The sequence below is a fragment of the Cavia porcellus genome, unplaced genomic scaffold, assembly GCF_034190915.1.
Source record: "Cavia porcellus strain 051 isolate PalLab524CR breed Dunkin Hartley unplaced genomic scaffold, mCavPor4.1 scaffold_24, whole genome shotgun sequence".
NCBI lineage: Eukaryota > Metazoa > Chordata > Mammalia > Rodentia > Caviidae > Cavia > Cavia porcellus.
In genome coordinates, this window is record NW_026947507.1 from 51407501 (window position 1) to 51429187 (window position 21687).

Here is a 21687-nt window from a genome sequence, read left to right on the forward strand (position 1 = left end):
GATGGGGTGGCCTTATTAATATCAGCTGGGTAGTGTGCCCCATTTTAATGATTTCCAGTAAACCCAGGCAGGCTTGAGAGCTCTGTGAACCTTTGGGCACTGCCAGTCACAAAGCTTGTCTAGTTTCGGGTTTCTTAGGGTGACTGTCAACGTCTCTGTCACTAATACTTGAAAACAAGGTTCAATGCTTGTCATGCAGTAATTCTTCCAGGGTTGGCTCTCAGTTCAAGTTACCTGGGTGCCTTTAATCCCTGCTAAATTTTCTGCTAGATTTAATGACTGTAAGAAGAGGAACAGATTCTTTATGAAGATGTGGGGCTTTGGATACAGGAAGTATGTTTTAGTAGTACTTTTGAGATTGAGATACTCAATTTTAAATACTGTTCTCCATCTGTATCTCTTTTATTGAAATTTGGTGTCTGTATTCTCCAAGTTTGTAAAAACTAATGGAAATGTTATATTTTAACACTAAAGAATCTCAAAATTTGTTGAAAAAAATCTATGTTTGGCATATTTTAAAATAGATTGGACAATTTATTTTCCAGTGTCCTAGCATACAGGTAAAGGAAAAGTATAAGATAAGCTTTAAAAAGAAGTTACATTTATATTATTATATTATTAGTAATAATATAATACTGCGAGTACAAATAGTTCCAAAGATTCTTTTCAAAATACCATCGAAACTGTAGGATTTGCTTTGAAAAATCTATGCCTACTCAATATTGACACTTTTCACCTTAACTCCCAACAGACAGATTATATATATGTGTATTTTAAAAAAAAATCTTCTTAGGAGCACTTTACGGGAAGTTATTGTAATCAGTGAAAAACGCTGGCAAATTTTGCACTTCTAAAAGAAATATATCCTTCCTTTAAAAACCCATTTTAAAATCTGGTCATGACAATCCTTGAAGTACAAAAGATCTCCCCGCTCATGTCTCACCACGTCTCTGAGGTTATAGTTGTGTGACTCTCATGCTGCTGACACCCTGGCGGCTGAGCCACTCTCCTGCTGCCATTCTGAGCTGGTGAGATAGCTGGGCACAACGCAGCTCTGCAAGATGACTCCCCAGCTGGATAGCTAATCGAGACAGTGGCTCCAACAGTGATTAAGTTAGAGAGTCTTTAAGCCGTTGTTCTCCTAAGAACTTTTATGTTGTTGAGAATCTGACTCTTCACTCTTTTGACTTTTCTTTAACGGGTGATACAAAAAAGTAGTCTTTGTGCATTTCATGCACTCAAAATGTGCTGGACATCCGAAGGTGAGACAAGGGCCAGGACCACTGTGTGTCCAGTCGATGCTGAGCCTTCCATGTTTCATACAGAGATAAAGGCAGATTCTGCCAAGTCTTCAGCAATGTTTTTGAAACCTCTTCCAAATCTTTGTTGTTGCTGTGCGTAAATATAGTGATTTGTATATATCAGATAGCTTTTCCAGGAAGAGATGGTTCCCTAGTCATGCATGGCTCTCAACAACTGATGAAGGATCCACAGATGAAGTGGCTCCTAAATATGGAACATTAAATTTAGTGAAGTGATGGAAGTTGCTGGTTTGAGAAGAGTATGTCCAAGCTCATGTTTTTGCTGTATTTTATATGCCTACAGTAAAATTGCTTCATTTCATGGAATCCTGAATCAATATATATAGGCTTGAAGTTCATTACTGAAAACTATGCCTGCCAATGGTTAGAGATAGGGAAGGTGAACCCAGGTTTCAAATAGTGTAACTGATCATTTTGAAATTTTCAGACTGGGATCTTTTTTATGCATGACTAGAGGGTCTTTTTAAACAAACGAATGATGTGATGGGAAGCACTTTATAACAGGAGCTGAAACAAAGCTTTTGCCATTTTTCTGGTGGTTTGCTCGGGCTTGAATTGCTGCCCTTTTTCAAGCCCGCTGGGCTATTTGCAGGAAAAGTTCTAATCTCCTTGATGTTTGGGAGTGTAATTTCATTTGAAACCAGATCATCTGTCGGTCCACTTAACAGGACCCACAAAATCTACAGTGTGCTACAGCCTGTCCTGTTTAGAAACGAGCTGCTCCCTTCTCTCAGGGGACCTTGCTTACAGCATGGGGCAGAGGGTGCTAATGTGCAGATCCAGGTGCGGAATGGTGACAGCCCCCAGAATCCAGCCTAGTGACTATCTTACTGCTTAGATTCGAAATAAAGTTCTAGCAGTCCCAACATCCACAGCGTAACATATTCTCACTCATTAGTGCATTTGAGGGGTATTTGCTGAGAGGAGAGAGACTATGGTTTATTTTTCTGACTTTGGTTCTGATTTCCAGACTCCGTGATGGGATGGGTTAATATAGAACCTTTCTATCTTTCCAATCAGCTCTGATTTCAGTAGACAAAAATATGCAATCATAAGGTAAATCTTCTAAATTGAATTGCCATATCCAAAAATTTGAAAAAATTATAGTATTGGGAGACAATGTTTCTATGAATGCTGGATTTTTTAAAAAGACTTCTGCAATAACCTGAATGTTCCTAGAGAGTCAGGAGCACATCATAGAGCTAGAGATGTTGCTTAACTTCCATTTATTCTCATGAGCAATGAATGGAAGAAAACCTTGAACTCAAAGAAAGATTCCATTTTAGATAAAATATGACTTTTACTGAACAACAGAAAACTTTGTTATCTTTCCGGCATTTTCAAAATGGAAAAGGTGTGCATACCCAGTATCCAAATCTTTCGAAAATGAAGTTCAGTGACCAGCTGGCCTGTTCAGTGAGTTCAAAGAATAAGCATGTCTGCAGGGGCATGCTCCTTGGATACTCTGATGGGCACTCAGAGAGGGCAGGGCTGGCACCATATCCTGAGGACTAGAAGAAAACAGCCAGGTCTCTTTTGGAACTATTTTTCACTAAAATGCTTTTGTACGGTATGTTTTGTGGACTCTTACCTCAGTAGAATGTTGATGTCCATGGAAATCAGAAATTATCTCAGCCAAAAATAGTATATAAACTTAGGGTCAAAGCTACCACGTAAGTAAACTGTGCTGGACCCATCATTTATGTGAACTATCCCTTTCTTGGAAAGTTTCTAATATTTCCTGTAAGGAGTCATAATTCCAAATGTCAAGTCATGTGGTGCTGGCAAAAATTCACATTAAATCTGTTTCATTTTTTCCCCCTCCATTTGTTTTTTGTTTGGATTCTCTTTTGATGACACTTATTGCTTCATAAAGTTTATGTTCTTCATTCCCTCATAATTGCTTTGTTCTCCTTGCTTTTTGTTCCTCCGAAGGGCAAAGGCAGTGTAGAGAGGGACACAGAGTGATCGGGGTGGACCTGGGCTGGGTTTCACTTTGTCCCAAGTCACGTGGAATGAATCACTCCATTCCCTTAGTTTCCCTACTATAAAAGATGATTCTACAGTTTTGCCTACCTGGGACCAGTCCTCGCAAACAGTGGGGACTTAATTAATGAATGAGCATTTACTTTTTGCCCATTGAAATCTGCTCTGGGAAGCAGTTAGGGCTCCACAGGATGCCAGGCACCAAGCTCTTTTGGTCTTGTCTCAGCATCACCAGTGTTGTCCCTGTTTACCTGGCACAAATGACTCACTACAACTGTGGACTCCAAAAACTGGAGAAGAGAACACAGCATGGCACTGCACCTCTTCCTGCCTGTCCGTCCACTGCCTGAGCTGCTTATCTGGCCACACAAGGACAGTGGGTGCTTGTTTACCCTGGAAGGAGGATGGGTAGCTACGGACTTCAGCATTACCTGATGCATGCGGACCCCACTTCACATGAGCTGGAGGAACACTGTACCATCCGCGCTACACTTCCAGGGCTCCAGAGAGGCTTTAACTTTAGTGTCTTTTCAAATGAAAAGGAAATAGGAATATGGTAATAATGGATATAGAATAATGAATTTGTCCTGGATTCTATATTCTTAATTCTAATGCAGTCATAAAATATCACTTCTATTTTCAAAATATCAATATCTATTTTCTTATAGAGGAAAAAGCCCACAAAAGAAAAAGGGTCAAGGGACCAGAGAAGTCACATTGCAATCCAAGGCACAGGGACCATCATCACACTCTTCAGTCTTATGAAGGTAGAGATATTGTAAGTAAAAATAGACAACTGTGATTCCCGCATTACCATGTCATGTTTAGCCTTATGTGGTCACTTTTGCATTGGCTCACTCTTAAAGATGCCATTTTTTCTGAGTTACACAGAAGCATTTTGTATTCTAGATATTGTCCAGTCTCCATCTCTGCCAGGGCGAAAATGAGAATAATTTTTGGACAGAGGAAAGGGATTCGGGGCCATGCCTCTCTCACATACTGATGTGTCCTGCTAGACACGTTCCCTGGGGTGAAGGCATTGACTCTGGAAAGACCCAGTAGAAAGCCCAACATACAATATGAAAATATTTCAGAACAGTATGAATTATCACATCTGGTGTCTACCTAGAAAGTTAAGCATCAGAATGTATCAAAAATGGATCCCAACAGATTGGATTTAATTTACTATTTTTATATTTAAATTTATAAAATGTAAAGAGAATTTTATGATCAGAAGATGACAATAAATATAATATTAAAATTTAATCTGATCTATTGGTAGTTACAACTCATCAGGGGAGAGATATTTTTATTTCATTGAATATTTAAAAATTTCATTTCAGAGAATGGCTATCTCTTGACTAAGAAGAGGCTCGAAGCCAGGGTCATGGGTCACATGTGGGTCTTTCTCGGAGAAAATTGGAATGATACTAGATTTGTAATGTTACTCTAGTACCTTTGTTTTATTATTTTTTAAAAATATGTTAATTGTTCTACTAGATATCACTGTGATACATTTATGTTGACAATCTTTATTTAAGTATCAATATTTAACATTTTGAAAATGAATGTAAATGTACATATGTATATACATTGCTATTGTTTTGGTTCCATTTACAATGATAACCTCTTTTTATTCATGCTTTTTTTGAAGATCATGATTACAGTTTTATTAACTTAAATGACTTAAAAGCCTTGCCTTTACACTGGTGTAGATTCTGGCTACACTGATGGGTAAACATAAAACATCTTGCAAAAGCAAAAATTTTACTCCATGTTGTATTTGTATTAAAACAAACAAAAATATTATGGAGTAGAATGAAAAATTCACATGAAATAAAAAAGTGAATCAAAAATTCTAAGCACATGGATGACACCTCAGGTTTGTCCACAGAATTCTTACTTTTGTTTGACTTTAAAGTTACTTCAGTAGAAAGGGTTGTGAAGCACCACTTGAATATTTGAGGGTCTACCTGATTTACCTCCAGAGTATGGGCCCTCCATGTGCCACCCCATTCGAAGCAGGAAACACAGCATAACCCACTAGCAATGGCCCTGCCAGAGTCATAGCTGGTGAGGAGGAGATTTTTGTCCCACTACCATGTCTAGGGAAGACCAGCAAACCAGGGTCTCCATGAAGCCATGTGTGTTAGAGTTTGAGGTTGTGTCAGGACTTGGTTAAGGACTTGCCTTATCTTAACATGTTCTAAGCTCCTTAAAAATGGAAGATGTGGGCTGGGGATTTAGCTCAGTAGTATAAGTGCTACATGGCAAGTGTGAGGTCATGAGTTCAGTCCCAGGAGTCCCCCAAAATTGCAGATGTCAAAGCACCTGAATATCACTCCATTTTTAAGGCTCGTTTTGGAGACTGGAAATATTTTTAAATCAAAATTAGAAGTCCATGCTTCCCAAGTTAACAAATTCATTTATATTATTATATTATATTTTTCTTCTTGGTCTAATTGGCAGCCAAGTCGTATGTGGGATATTTACTGGCTCTAACTATTCCCTCCTAAACAGACAAGGATGGCTTTTTACTTTTGCCTATTTGGAATCACTGCATGAATTTGCTTGTTTGAAAACATGTCTCCCATTTAGTCTCTTTCCCCACCGTGTCAGCTCTGAAGATGGAGTTTGGGGGTAATCTGTGCAGGTGCCTTAGCACCGGTTCTAGCATGCTGTGCAGTAGTTCACTGCTTTGAGATGCCTTAAGTAGACCTTGTGACCTGAGTTAGGATTCCTCTGCGTGGGCTTACCCAGTTATCCTCAGGATGACAGCTTTCCCTTATATGGAAGGACGAGTTTGGGAAATGTGTGCATTGTGCACAAATGGTGGACCTGGTCCAGGACAGGGCACACAGGATGGAAGCCCCAGGGGAAGAAGTCACGGGCCCTACTTCCTTGGGTTTCCTTTTTAGGTTTATTATTAATGGTCCCAAGTGATGAGAACTCTCCTTTTCCCCAGGGGTATGATCTCACGCTCTGTAATCCAATAAAGGATCTTCTCCGATTATGGGTTAACAATCAAGTATTTAACTTGTGCCAAGCCCCTTCGAGTTAAGATGTTATCTTGCCATATATTACTGATGTCAACTCTTCCTAACCATTTCTTAGATTACGACAATGGGTGTCCAGAGAAGGAACCTCTCTACAAAGGTGGGTGGAAATGGTGTATAGCTTTTTTGTTTTTGTGTAATTCAACTTTCTATCTGTTCTGAGCATTCCTTCTGTTGTAGTCTGGTAGAATATTTTGATATTTCCCTGTGTAATAAATATGCCTAAGCTACTGGAGAGGATAATGTGTCTGTATTTTTGTTGATTTGGCAAGTGACTAGAGGGTGGTGTAATTTATAGAGAAAAGAGAGTTGTTTTGCTCACAGTTCCAGCCCTGATCTCACAATGCAGCTGTCCGTCCCTGATGAGGGCTTTCTGGTCGCTTATGAACAGCACCACTTTGGGGGACCCCTTGGGAGGACAGAAAGAAGAAAGCCAAGAAAGCCCAAACCACTGTGTAACAACCCGTGGAGCTGGTGCTGACCCAGTCCTTCAAGGGCTAATCCCATCTTGAGAGAATTCACATTGTCTCTGATCTCGATGCTTTATGACCTCAGCTCTGAACATCTCTTGAAGATTCCCGACCTTGGCACTGTTACTCCAGGGAATGAGGCTCCAGCATGAGTTTTGCTGAGGACAAAGGGAATTCAAGCCAGACAGTAAGAAGGTCCTGGAGAGGTAATTCCTGCGGTCTCTGTGTCGAAATTCCGTGGAGATATCAGGTGGGGTCTTCACTGTCCTGACTGGTCTAGGTTGTCACTGTATGGTTTGTAGCCAAGATGTCTTCAGCCCCAGCCTGACTCCTTTGGCCATGAGAGCTCTGGCCCGTTCCCATGCTCTTCCTGGGAGGAGGGCATCCTACAGCTTCTTCTGGTCACACAGGGATACCAACACCTTTGTGAAGCTGTCCTGGGTCCCGCTCTTTTTAAAAAAATTTTCTTCTAGTAACACTAAGAAAAATGGAATTAATTTTCACAGTATTATTATTTAGCACTGTATTTAAAGTACTATGATTTAAGCATTTAATACAAGATATTTAAGATGTTTCATATTGTTATATTAAATCTTTTAAACTCAGTGTGTAGTTTTTGCATTTTTTGTTAGTACATGTTTGGAGCACATAATGAATCAGATGTAGAATTTAAATATTATGAGAAGCCCAATATATAAATAAAGAGCAAACTGAAAGATAAATAATAGGGAAAAGGGAAATCTTTTTCATGGGAACAGGAGTCAGGAGATGGAGGTGAGAGGAAAGGAAGGGAAAGGGATTAAACAACAATTAGGCCAGGAGTGGTAGTACCTGCCTGGAATCTCAGCTCTCAAGAGGCTGGAAGGCTGAGGCAGGAGGATTGTTGTGAGTTTGAGACCAGCCTGGGCTATAGGGTGAGTTCAAGGCCAGCCTGAACTGCATAGGGAGACCCTGTCTCAGAAAGACAAAAAGAAAAAAAAAAAAAGAAGAAGAAGAAAAACATGGAACCAGAGCTTTTGCAAATGGGCAGGGGAATGTAAGTTGAAAGGAGCAGAAAAGATAGGATGGGGGACCAGAATCCCCAAATGAAGATATGCAAAGTATGCGCACAGACTCTGCTGTAAATACTTTTGGTCTCTTGAACCTGCAGGTGTCATGGAACTTTTGTCTTTCTAGAAATTTGCCCTCCTTCGGGAGAGAGTGAAACCTCTGGAGGAGGCAGAGTGGCTTTTGATTCCTGGAGACTTCCTGGGAACCAGGCGCCTTTGTTTTGATGTTCCATAAAAATCCCTCGGGTCCTTCTAGATCATTCTGCTCCCAGGCTTTGCTCGGTGAAGCAGGGCCCAGGGCCCCTGTCTGGGACCCAGGGGTGTGTTTGCTCTCATAAGTGATCCCTCCCACCTTTCTCCATTCCTCTTGCTGGAAAACCATTTTCTAGTCAGGGCTAAGGTCAGGTTATCTTCAATTAAAGAAATCTTTTGACCAAAACCCAAAAAGTTTCCCCTAAATCAACCAAGCTAAGGGTGGCTTTCTAGCCATCTTATCTTTCTTCTTCCTCCTATGCTATTCCTTCCTACTTCATTTCTAAACAAACAAACACTTATCTCTTTCCATGTGTGGAAGAAAGAGCATAGTCAAACTAAACTCACATCATAAATATTACGAGTCCTTCCAGGACCTTGTCGTGGTACAGGAAGTGTGTATTTGTAAACCCGTGAGAAAGTTATTGGCAGTCTAGCAAGTTAATTCCAATTTACTGCTTCCAGTGCAGCATGTGGTGAGAATAAAGATGCTGAGGAGTATTTGTAGTTGTGGGGAGCCAAGGGGGTTCTAAGACCATCTAGTGTGGAACAAAGTCCCCGAGCTAGGGTTAAACCTGGGTTTTATTAATTTGTGAAGAGGGGAGCGGCTCAAGGATGAGTGTCAGAAGTTGTGGTGGGAAGTGCATGAGCACTGTGAACGGGGCTAGATGAGAGGCCTGAGATCACCTCTGCAATATGTGGAGAGGATATGCAGGAAGATTAATCTGCACAGCACAATTGGAGGCAGTATCTGATGTGTTGGGGACACTGCTTCAGCTCTGATGTGTAATTTACTATGCCCTGGGAAGTCGTGGCCTCTTACCTCGAGGCTCGATTCCAGCCAACAGCATGGAGCCTGACTCTCCCTTCACTTGGCTCACACACGCTCTTTGGGCTCAGGGGCTGGGTAACCCTGACCTGCTGCCATGCTTCAAAGATACACATCCTCATCTCAGCGCCTCGGATAGACCGATCTGCACTGTGTAAAGCCAAACTGAGGGGATCAGGCAAAGCCTCAGCCAGCTCTGAACATGCCAATATATGGAACAGGTTTAACTCAAGATGGAAATCATTGCTGTGCTTTCAAGGCGCGTCATCCAGCTGGTCCTCCACAAAAAGCAGTTATTTGCTACAGTGTGGATTGCTGGAAGGAGTTGCCTATTCTATGCATTTCTCTAACCTAAGTTATATATGTTTTTTTTCTGAGAGTTATCACACACACACAGGTAAGTACCCCCCCCCACTCTTTTTCCCCCAGGAAGGCCGTGCAGTCCTGAGAAAGGATTCGCACTCTGATATGTGCACAGCCGCTGCTGCTCATGTGGGTGCTCTTGCCTCCATCTGGTAACTGAATTAGTTTTCAACTATCAGTCAAATCAAAACTGATCTGTACTGTGACATCTATTTGCTGTCCTTGTCTCACTGTTACACGTGTGAATTCTGATGTCAGAGTCTCTGGGTTCACACTCTCCTTCTTGCATTTGTGAACTTGGCAAATGACTTGGGAAAGGCATTTCACTTTTCTAAGTCTGAATTCTTTATGGATAAAATGGAGGTTGTAATAAGACTACTCACAAAGTCACTGCCAAACTAATGAAATCTTCTATGTAATAAACTTGAGAGTCTAGCCCTGAATATATTGTAGCTTTCTTTTCATTGTTAACATTGTTCCAGTGAAATGTTTTCCATTGAAAAATGCAGAGAAAAGTTGACATGTGACTCCAAATCTATGACAAGCCCATTTGTCTACATTTTTTCAATTTAAGAGAAGCTTCATGGTTTCCCTGGAAGAATATCTTACCATTAGCTGGCTACAGGAGTGATTAGAACAGGAGGAAGAGTTAACTTTGTCAAAAGTATACACTCTACTGGGGCTCAGTGTTCAAAGAACCGTTGGTTTAGTCATTGTTCCATGCCTGCACAGAGCGTGTGGTGGCAGGAAAACCTTAGCAAATCTGAGGTCCTTTTCTTCATCCTGGACGAATTACATAGAATCTATGTCTAGCATCAGAAGTTAATGGAGTTGAAATGCTCAGAATAGAAAAGCCATTGTTACAAGCTTTCTTTCTATGAGAAATCAGGCTTAAAAGGGGTAATTTAAAGCCCAAACTGAGGGCACACTGGCTGAGATACACACATCCACTTAAGGACAGATGGATTGAATCTGCACTTGCATTGGTAGCCAATTAGGTAAGTGAAAACTTCTGCTTTGAGGGTTTCAGCTTCAAAAACTTGATAGAACAGAAGTTTGATTATAGTAACTGAAATAAGAAATAGAATTACTGTGCTGTATTATAATTGAAAGCTGGAAACTGTTGTGGCTCTTTGTTCCTTTTAAATATTTTAGGCTCCAAATTTTGAGGGGAGACTGCTGGTAAGTCTGACTGCATTATGCTGCTAGAAAATAATTATGGAAAAATTAGGGTAAGGAGGAGCCCCAGGGTGAACTCAGATGAATCTGCAAAAATAATTGTTAACAAATCTGGTATAGAAAGATTATCTTAGAGCTAATTGTAGGTCCCCTCAGCCTTATTAGTTGAATAATTAACTCAAATATTATTGAGGATCTAGCATTTCCCTGACATGGGGTAGAAATAAAATGTAATCAATGAAAATGGTGAGTAGTCAAAAACTGAATCTTAGAAAATGAGGTATTATGTCCCCGAGTTTAAAGTGACAGCCAAGCTCATGGAAGGGGAAAATCATCCACAGAAGATGAGAAGAGGAAGAGATGAAAAGGATGAAGCATCATATTTAAAGAAAAAGTAAAAAGATGAATAAGGTAAATATGAGAGAAATAGTGGAGAGCAGGAAGAAAGGGTTTTGAGTTGAAGGGGTGATGGGCTGAACATGCTTACTTCTATTTTCCATTCACAGATCCTACTGAAAGAAATGTAAAGTTACCAAGAGAAATAGATCAGTAGTGTTTCTCAAATCAGACAGAGACACGGTGCAAACCACAAAGCTTGATCGTTTTCCGAAGGTGGAAATGTGTTCTAAGTCAAGAAGAGCAGGAGCAGGTACCGGGCTGGCGCGCACACAGGGTACTGTGGTGGAGGCAGGAGCCATGCTACTGTTGCCAGGGCCTCTGAGATTCTGCCAGCCTCATGCGGTGGGGTCCAGGTGCCATGGTGCAGCTGTCAGGCAACATGTTCTCCAAACATCTGCGCAAGTTAGTGCCCTGCTGGCACCACTCAACCAGAGAAGAGACCTCGCTTGCTTCCTGACTTCTCATGCAGTTTAAAGAAAGATTACCTGAGTGCTCATAATATACAATCCTTTGCTATCGTATTAGAGGCTTGGTGTGACACAAGAATGCATACTGAAAGAGGGAGCCAAGACTGACGAAATATCGAGTAAATTATCCCTGTTTGTCTTCACATAGACATATTAATCCTTCTCCATTTCTGTCTTTCTCTCCTCCCAAGCATATTGCCAACATGACCCAATGAATCAACCCTGAATGAAACAGATAATTCAGAATGCAGACAATAGTTTTATATTTTTCTTCATTGCCATCTGTAAAGAGATTTGGGAAACTGTGTTAGCATGAGAACAGTCTGCTGTGACACAAATCAGTTGAAAATAACAAAGATGTTAGAAGTTTGAAGATACACTGTCTGAAGAAAGAAAAGTTTAAAAGAAATACTAGAAGAAAACCCCAAAGAAAGCTCATCAACTAACATAAGACTAGGGGGTTAGAGTGAAAAATCTTAGATGTCCCATTTATTGGAGCTCAGAATTTTCATGTTGGGTTTTGGAGAGAAAAGAGATCAAAATGTCATTCAGGAATTACCAGAGAAACAATGGAAAAAACTTACCTTTTTTTAGACCCAAACACATCCATCTTCAGTTTGAAAGAGAGAGCAGCATGAGGAGCAGATGAATGAAGACAAAGAAGCATCACCTCCATTGAGAAAGGGGGAAGGCGAAGACAAGATTCCAAAGCCTTCATTTGTGGCCTCTAATAAATGGAAATTCAGCTTCCTACAGGGACATGGTATGCTTAAAGACTGAGGTGTGAGAAAATATGAACTGGAACTTGGAATTACATGTTCAGCCAAATTACAAATCAAGAATTCAGAATAAAGTAAAGGTATTTTTACATATACAAGGCAGAAAATCTACCACTTATAGATGTTTCAAAGACTTAAGTAATTTATCTAGTAAAACAAAACAGGAGTTAAAACATCAGGCAGAAGTGAGACCCACAAAATAGAGTATTTAATCTATTTTGTGTTTTGCTTATGTAGCAGAATGTCTGTTTTTGTAGCAAAAACACATGAAATATTGAGAAATCGTAGAATCAGTCAGTAGCTTATTCTCAAATGATACAGAAAAAAAATAGATCTCAAACTTTTATGTAACTTCATGTCTATTTTCAAATTAAGACAATTAAAAATAAAATGAAGTAAACTGGTAAATGATAGAGAAAACATCCACTTTCCAGTGAGGTTTACCCATTCCACAGTACGTCCTATCTAAAGTTCTCACCCCATCTTCTATTCCCCATTCTCTAGCTCACTCTTCTAGCATCAACCAACAATTGAGTTATTATGTATTTAATTGTTTATGTATTTCTTGTCTTTCACCTCTGCCCCACCAACCAGTTTAAATCTTTTATGAGGAGCTCATTCAGTGCTATAACTCCTGAGCAGTAAACTGCCGAGAACCTGGAGTTCTTGATAAATACTCCTGAATAAATCAACCTTATTATCACACACATTAATAATAAGTAAAGTGGTACTCTTCACAAAATAATAAAATTGCAATTACTTACCCATTATCTGAGATTACCAATTTTCTTTCTTTCTCTGTCTCTTTTAGGTTTTTTGAAACAAGGTCTCACTCTAATTGAGGTTGACCTCACACTCACAGCTATGATCCTGTCTCAACCTCCCACGGGGTGGGGTTACAGGCATGTGCCACCACAGCTGGCCTAGTTTTCACAGCAATTTCTACGTGGATCCAGCACTCAAACAGCATGTGTAGGGTTACAGGCTGGGATGACCTTGCAAATAAGATGTCTTCTCTAGTCTCTCCAAGGGATGAAAATTTCAATGCCAGGATGCAAATGTTAAGAGAACTAGAGAAGGAGTTTGATGCATCATCCTCTTTGCAGAATGACATATAAGTAAATTAAAATAAATATCAGTGTATTTTAACAAGAATATTAATTATAATATGACAATAATGTAGTTGATCAAGAATGTAAATTAGAGCAAAGAATTCCTTATAAATGTAAATTAGAGCAATAGGGCTCCAGTGAGTATTTGTTTTTAGGAAAAAACTAATTTCCTGTAGCAAACCATACGATGAGGAATCTACATGGCCTTAAGGATACAGTGAAAGCATCATAAAGTTAAGCAAACGTATACAAACATGTGTTATTCCTTCTCCCTCCCGGTTAACCTGTGCTCCAGGGCAATCCCATCTGGGTCCTTTGAGACTTCTTGATTCTTCAAAGAACCACCTTTAAGTAATTGAAAAATTGTAAACACCAAGTTTTATTTCTGAGATAATCTACAAAGTCAAGTTACTTTTACTTACAAGACAGACAGATAGAGAAGCCTTGGTTTTATTTGAAGACACAGATTAGAAATTCAAATAATAATAAAAAAATAGCTCATAAAACTGAACCTCAGCATTTGGGGTCCTGAAATGTGTGAGAATATGGATGCACTGTAATACAGAAGAATTCCTCATTCTTTACAGTACAAAGTAGTTAGACTCACCTTAAACTGATGAATATTGTAAATGATGGATCTAAACATTATGATTATAAGCACCAAAAGAAACATAAATCTTCATAAGTGGTTATCAAAAATGAGACTTGAGAGTGAAGGGAGGTTTAATTTTCAACTGAAGTCTTCCCTTTCAGTTTGAATTTGAAAATTTAAATTAGGTACTGGATATCTCCAGAAAAATACCTGGTACCATGAATATCATCTAGGAGGTAGGGAGGGTAAGAGAGGACTTCGTCAGATTCTTTGTTAAATGGCTTTTAACATTAGTTTGTTATCAAATAAAATGAAAAAATCTAAAATATATATGTGCACATGTATTGTGAAGGGGATATTTTGTGTATGCTGCTGTATAATAAGGAGATGAACAGGTAACAAAGTTAAATGCTGCCATGAGGCTAAATCAGATAAGAGCAAAACGTTCATTGGATTTGCAGTCAGGAGGGAATCCGATGAATGCGATTTAAATAAAACAGTGAGGCAGAAGTGAAACTGCAGAGGGCCTCTTCCTCCGTGAGGAGTAAACAGTAAGAAGGGCGGCAGATAAACATGTAAACTATTTTCAAAACATTTTGATAAGTGAGAACAGAGACAGTATGAAAGCTAAAGAGCTAACATACATTGATTGATTGATGGATTGACTTTTATTAGAACATGTTCTCAGCGCATAACGATTGCATCCACTGTAGGGAACTGGTACATGTACAGAATACATTTGGCTTTTCCCCCACCTTTCCTTCACCCCTGTTTTATTTGTCCAGCATCAGATTCATTTATTCATATTATAAGAACTTACATGATTAATTATCATATATACAGATAATAAGAACATATGAAACATGTTAGACAATCGTATAAGTCAAGAGCTGATGCTTAAAGAACATGGTTACCTGCTATAAAAGAATGTATTGAATTGCTTCAGCCTTAAATGGAGGAACCATGATAGGCAAAGAACATTAACTATTGCATACAGATGTTTCCAACAAAAATAATCTACATCTTTGTTCTTATCTTTTTCATTTTGCATGTGCAATATACTCTCCTGGAGGTTTGTTTTAAAATTTTAAGGCTCTTGTTATTTTCCTCCTTTTGACTTACTCTTTCAGTAATATCTTTTGTAGATAATCCTACAAAGGCTTTTAAAGCTTTTAAGAAATTACTGCATATGTTTGAAGTATCTTTTACTATATCTGGCTAACCATATGCCAAAAATGCAGTGAACCATTGAGTGTAATTTTTTTATTTTATAAGATTATGGTACATTAAAGTCTTCTCTTTCTCGAGTATGACAAATATGCTAATTTGATAAATTGCCTATCTTTGCCATTTAGAAATGACTCCTTAATAAGACACAATTGTGCCAGGTAATGGTGTCACTCCTTAGGTTATGTAAAGGGCCTTTGTCATTTTACATTGACTTACTAGGCCAAATACTATTTGTTTTTAAAACTGTACTTGAGAAATAAAATACTGTATTGGTGTGTGGCAAACTACACAAAACTAAGTAGAATAAAAACCTTCTTAATGTGCACATAGATTCTAAAAGCATTGGTTGCAGCAGCTACCTGTGGCCTCTCCATGAGCATGGGCTTCCTCACAACATGGCAGCTGGATTCCAAAAGGAATCCAGACACGCTTTTAGTGACCTTGTCCTGGGAAGTTGCAAAGCATCATTTCTGCCATATTGCATTTGGTTGATGAATCACAAACACTCTCACAGATTCAAGGATACAGAAATAGACCTCACCTTTCACTTTTAACTGTCTTAACTTCTTATTTTATTAGCACATTTTAGATATACATAATGATCACAGTCATCATAGGGAGTTTGTACCTGTACATGATATATCTTGTTTCTTTTTTCCATTCACATTCCCCTCCCCTCCTTGTAACCACTCTCCCCTTCTTTATTTAAAAAAAGCTTTGCTTCCATTTTTACCTGTATTCCTGTTTGTTTTTTTTTCCTTTTCTCCTTTCTAGATCCCTCCTTTTGAAGGGAGGAGTGTCATCCATGTTGTAAAAAGAGCCTGAGAATGGATAATGTGTTAATGTAAGTTTCTGCATTTGTGGAAAATACAACCAGAGCTCTAAATCACTAAGACAAGAATACTTTCAAGCACAACAAACCTGGAAGAATGTAACATACTTCCAACCTATCCATAGTATTTTATGTATTTATTATATAACAATTATTATAAAGTTGGCACATCACATTTTAATTTTAAGGGAAGAATAACAAATATGTATTGACAAATAATTGAAGGTAATTTAATAAAAATAAAAAATTTATTGGTATAATCAGTACTAAGCATTTAATTTAAAACATAAGAACAAATATTAAAGACTTGCCATAAAAATATAGAATCTTCACACATTTTCCAAATGCTCAGAATAATAAAACTTATCTAATGTCCACTTAAAACATTATACAAAATTGTAGCAAATTTGATTGTTTGTTTTATATTTATTGAGACTCTAGTTAATCGAAAGAGAGGACAAAGTGATCATATCGATGATTATTTCCATGAAAGTTGAAATTGAAATCACAATTACTTGTACATAGAGGGCCCATGGTTTCCAATATGAACATATAGAAAGTGGCACAATTAGCACCTTGAAAACACAGTTGAATGAATCCAGTGACAGGATCTCTATCCCCTTGAGCTTTTGTCTCAGTTCTTGGCTAGGAATGAAATGAGTGGTGTGAGACAGAGGAGAGAGTAAGAACCGCGGGCTGGGGAAGAAGCCAGCGGCACCATGACTGTGAATTTTCCTGGAAACTCCTCTTCTGCTTAGACTGTAACTTGGAGATGGATTTACTCCATCAAGAAAGTTTTAATCAGCTGTGCTAGTGCCCTGTCAGCAGCATTTCACACCTGATTGCTGATCTGATGACTGTTTAAGTGGCTGTAGATGAGCAACTTGTTGTGAAAGCAATTTGATAATTAATAATTATGCCTGAATGAGGGTTAGAAGATGCCATTTTTTCTTTTCCATTTTTTCTTCATAGTAGCACACAGTGGGTAGATTTACTTATAGATTATGAATACGTAAGAAGCAATAGCATGTGTCTTAACAAGAACATTTAATGTCTATATTGTACTTAACACCCTGTAAATTGTTTTCTCTTTATATTACTCACTGTAATTTTCTGTTATTTTAATTGTAAAATATGCTTCCACATGTTGCCTTGGTTCATTTATTGGCAATTTCCCCCAGTTAGCCAAGAAAAGGATTGTGTATGCATTTCTTATAAAGTCAAAATTTAAAAAATAATTTCCTGAATGCAGTGAAAGAGCTCCTAGGTTACCTAGCATGTTTCACCATTCTGGCCATCCCTTGGCCACTGCTTAAATGTGTTCGGTTTTCCTACCTTGTCTTATTAAACAAAGAGTTCAATTTCCCATCAATGTGTCTTGTTTCATTTAATTCTCCTTCTTCCGTTTACTAAATTCCTGCAAAACCTTTTTGGCAAGTGTGTGGTTTCTTGTTCTGGAGGAGTATTCTTTTCAACCTGATGTTTGGACTGGGCCTTCACGTGGGCAGAGGTCCACCCTGACCTTCGCTTGTGAACTTCAGGCCATTGGTCTCTGGACCTCCTGTTGGATCCTCCTTGGGGTTCACTTGGGAAACCATTTAACAGCATCTGGCTTGGTTCTGATTTAAGAGACTTTTTATAAGCTTGTAAACATGTTTTAACATATTATATCAAATGTAGTATATCTTTATATTATATGAAATAACATTTGATATTGTTTATTGGTAAATTCTGTCAAACTTTACACGATAAATGACTGGGGAAGTCTTGCCAGTGCAATTCTGGCTCCATAGGCCATAAGCTTTTTCTAACAGTCATTAATTACCACTGTTTGCTGAGCTCTCACTGTGTCATTTTCTACAACTTCCCTTTTCCCTGGGACACCATTCCCAGCACTCCGGGCCGGGGAGAGATGTCCCGGGTACCTCTGAGACTGCGGACTCATCCCAGCCGTGATCGTCACCACTGCTCTCTCCATTCCCCGGTGCACGCACCAGCATACACCAGATGACTCTTCCTTTTCCTGCTACCTTCCAGGCTTAATGGAATTCTTATGTTACTTGATACTTAATAAAAATTATTTTACTTAATTACTTCTGCCTCTGTAGAATATTCTTTTTGCCCTAAACACTCTTTTATTCTTGCTAGCATTTCTGAAAGACTCTAAATATACTTATTAAGTTCAATACCATTCCTTTTCTCATCTCTTTCTGGCCTTCATTTCCCAAGTATGTTTATTGTATTTTGTTTTTCATTTTTCTCAGGACCATAAAGCTATTGGATGCTTAGAGGAAAGAAGTCATTTAATATTCAGAGATGAGGAATGTCAGGGCCAGGGAAGTCTAGATAAGCATGGAGCAGTTGACTTCTCCAGGGCTAGAATTTCATGCCTGTGTGTCTCACATTACTGTGCCTGCATCACTTAGTCATTCAAAATGAGAACTTGTTTATCAGGGAATCCTCCTAAGCCTTGAAAATATCAGCAGAAAGTTATCAGAAGCAGGACTGCTTCCCTTCTTTAATAACTTGAGCCTGCTTCTCAGCCTTCGAGCTGCCCCATGTTTTTTACATGATTTACTTTGAGTTTCTATCATTCAGGATATGTGTTTTGTAAGAATAGAATAAAAATTTAGCTTTTTTTAAAAAAATTAAAAACCACTGAAGTCTGCAACAATTACAAGGATAGTGTAAGACTGACTATATTTTAATAATTTTGTTTGCTTTTTGGGGTTCCTGTGTTGTCCTTTGCTTGCCCCTGCAAGAGTTTTTGGCCATGATGGAGAAATCACTCCCAAGTGTTGGATCACAGGCTGTACTGTCGCATCCCACAGGGATTCTCCCAGGTGACATTGGGCTTCCCATGCAAGGGAGAGTGTTGGCAATGTCAGGGCACTGGTGCAGACCCTGGGCTGGCTCTCTCCACTGTCCCCTCCCTTCTCGCTCTCACCTCCGACTCAGGACTTGCTGAGTCCGTGCCCGTGTGGGGTTCACAGAGGGCGCCCTTTCTGCTCTGTTTTAAGCACATGACCTCTTTGCATTTCATTTTTGATTTGCATAAATTTGTTACAGTTTCCTAATACTGATGACCTTTTTCCTTTCCTTTTCACTGTCAAGATTTCCCCTTGACTGTCCTTAGTTTTGGGATCTGTAGAGTTACATTCTGCTCAGTTGCTATCTTGAGCCTGAACCCTTGATCTTTCCTTTAATTTTAAATCTGAGTACTCTTCTTGGTTTTCCATCTAGGTTCTGAAATATTTACCTAGCAAACATTTAACCTTTCATACTGGGGGAAAGAGATTAGCAAATCATAGTATAGTGTGTGTGTGTGATAGTGAGAATTAAACCCAGGGTCTTCATTTAGTCATATTTCTGGACTTTTGTTTTCTTTTTTGAGATAGGATCTTACCATGTTGCTAAGTTGCCCAGGTTGGGTTCAGACTTTCCATCCCCATACCTCAACCTCCCAAAGTACTAGGACTCTAGAATTCTAGTTAGGTACCACCACGCAGCTCTAACTCATTGTTCTCTATTGTAAGTCTCTGGCATAGAAGTAGGTAAATCTTCCTTTAAGTTTAACTTGCATGTCTTTAAGTATAAACCAATAGTTGTAATTACCAAATGTATAAATAAATCACTAATCTCTCCTTTATTTCTTCCTTTGGCTGTAACTTTTTTATTAAAAATTTTACAAAACAAAAGCATGCAGCATGTCAAACGTGCAATGTCTTAACATTGTGTGAGATCCAGATGTGTTTAAGACACGGAGAACTAGTCAGAGGCAGTAACTATTTATTTCTAGTGATAGGGGTGAAAATGGGGCAAATCTTGGAAGGTTCTGTTCAGATACGAATCCAAGTGCTTGGCTGCTGAGCCCAGATCTTATCTGAACTATTTGGACATTTCAAGTCTTGACACACGGCTGGACATCTTATGAGAACAGCTTCATCTGAGTTTTTTGAGGATGCTGATTCCAGCTGGAACCCAAAACTGCAGAGAGAGGCACAAATGAAGAATAATGGGGGGAAAATGCTGAACTTCCTCAAACCTCAGAAAGAGTCTTTGGTTAAATTTGGAGGAAAGTTTAGGGATTAAGAGCAACTTCTATTTTATCTGGCTGCGTTTATCCACCACCCTTAAAAATTCTATTTTAATCTTCCAAATGGAAAGTCATTAATATTGCTTTGTTTTTGGTTGGGCAACACAGGGGAGCATTTTTTTTTTTTGTTTTTTGAAACAGTGAAACTCTACTTGTCTTACTGTCAGGTGCTTTGACGGCAGATGACTCGCCACAATGGCAGAGTATGTGTTACCGGTCATTAACCCCCTAGGTGTGGCTTCAGGCGTCACACTAAATGGAGCCTCCACTTAAAGGAAGACTGTGAAGTTTAGCTCCTTGTGAGCACAGAGAGGAGGCAAGAGCAAATATTCTCTATTTGGTTGTTCTTTATCAACACTGTAAGCAGCATATATATTTGAAAGAGTTCTTTGTTTTTACTTCCATATTTATAGTTCTATTTTAATGACACCAATTAGATTTTGATTATAAAAATATGTGGGTACAGGGCATGCATATTCATTCCTTGCCTCCTATGTGCTGAGGTTGTGTTCATAATTTCAGTGCTGTAAGAGGTAAACATTATTTAACTTTATTTTGCAGAGCCTGAGGTTCGAAGAGGGTTGATTATTCCCTGAAGGTTGCACAGTTGGTATGATGGTTCACTTTATGTGTTAACCTGACTGGGTTATGATGTTGAGGCATTTGATCAGACATTCTTCTGGGTATTTTGGTACCCTTCAGATTTGAATCAGTGGACTTTGAGTAAAGCAAATTGGCCTCCCTACAGTGAGTGGGCCTCTTCCCTTTTGGGCAAAGGCTAACTAGAAGACAACACTGACCACTCCTGTATCAGAAGGGTACTGCTAACACCCTGACTTTGGACCTCATGAGCAGCAATGCTCTTCCTGGTTTGGTAGCATACCTTCTTGGGACTCAGCTTGCTACCCTTTCCTGTATATCCAGCCTGCTGGTCTCCTGGAGTTTGGTCTCATGAAGCCTCCATTGATGCACTAGCGAATTCTTTAAAGTAAGTCTCCCTTATTATGTGTGTGCATCTTAATGGTTCTGTATCTTTAGAGAACACAGACTACTACAGCCAGTAAACAAGAAAGTCGAAGTTCAGATCTAGGTCTGTTGACTTTCAGAACATTACACCAAATCCATTTTTATATGAACACTTCTTTATCTGCTAGCCACGTTCAAATTTTATTCTGTGTTCAGATTTGCAGTCATGACAACACCCATACCTGAGTCACGCTAATACACAGTTACTCCGCATCCACTGTGTCCTCTTTCTCATATAATTATGAGATTTAAGGCTTTTGCTTGTGCCATGAAAATCCCAAGACAGAATGATGAATCTGGCTCTCAGCATACACTCTTGAGAAGATAAGGTTTATCATATTTCTGTTATATAATAGTAATATTTTTCCACTTATCACACTGTGGTTGGCTAAATTTATGCCTAAAACCTGCTTAACTCCTAATAACATGATATTTTCCTAAATTTTCTCCAAATTTTGGCTGCACTGAAGATATCCTTCCAATGTTATTGTAGTGATTTTATCAAACTATTCAGTTTTCTTATAACTAAACTGTAACATGTAAAATAGAGTAATTATAGTAAGAAATGAAACAGTACTAGCAAAAGTATACGGAAAACCCTGGAATACTACTTTTAAAGGCCCTCTGAAAATTGCCCAAATAAGATTT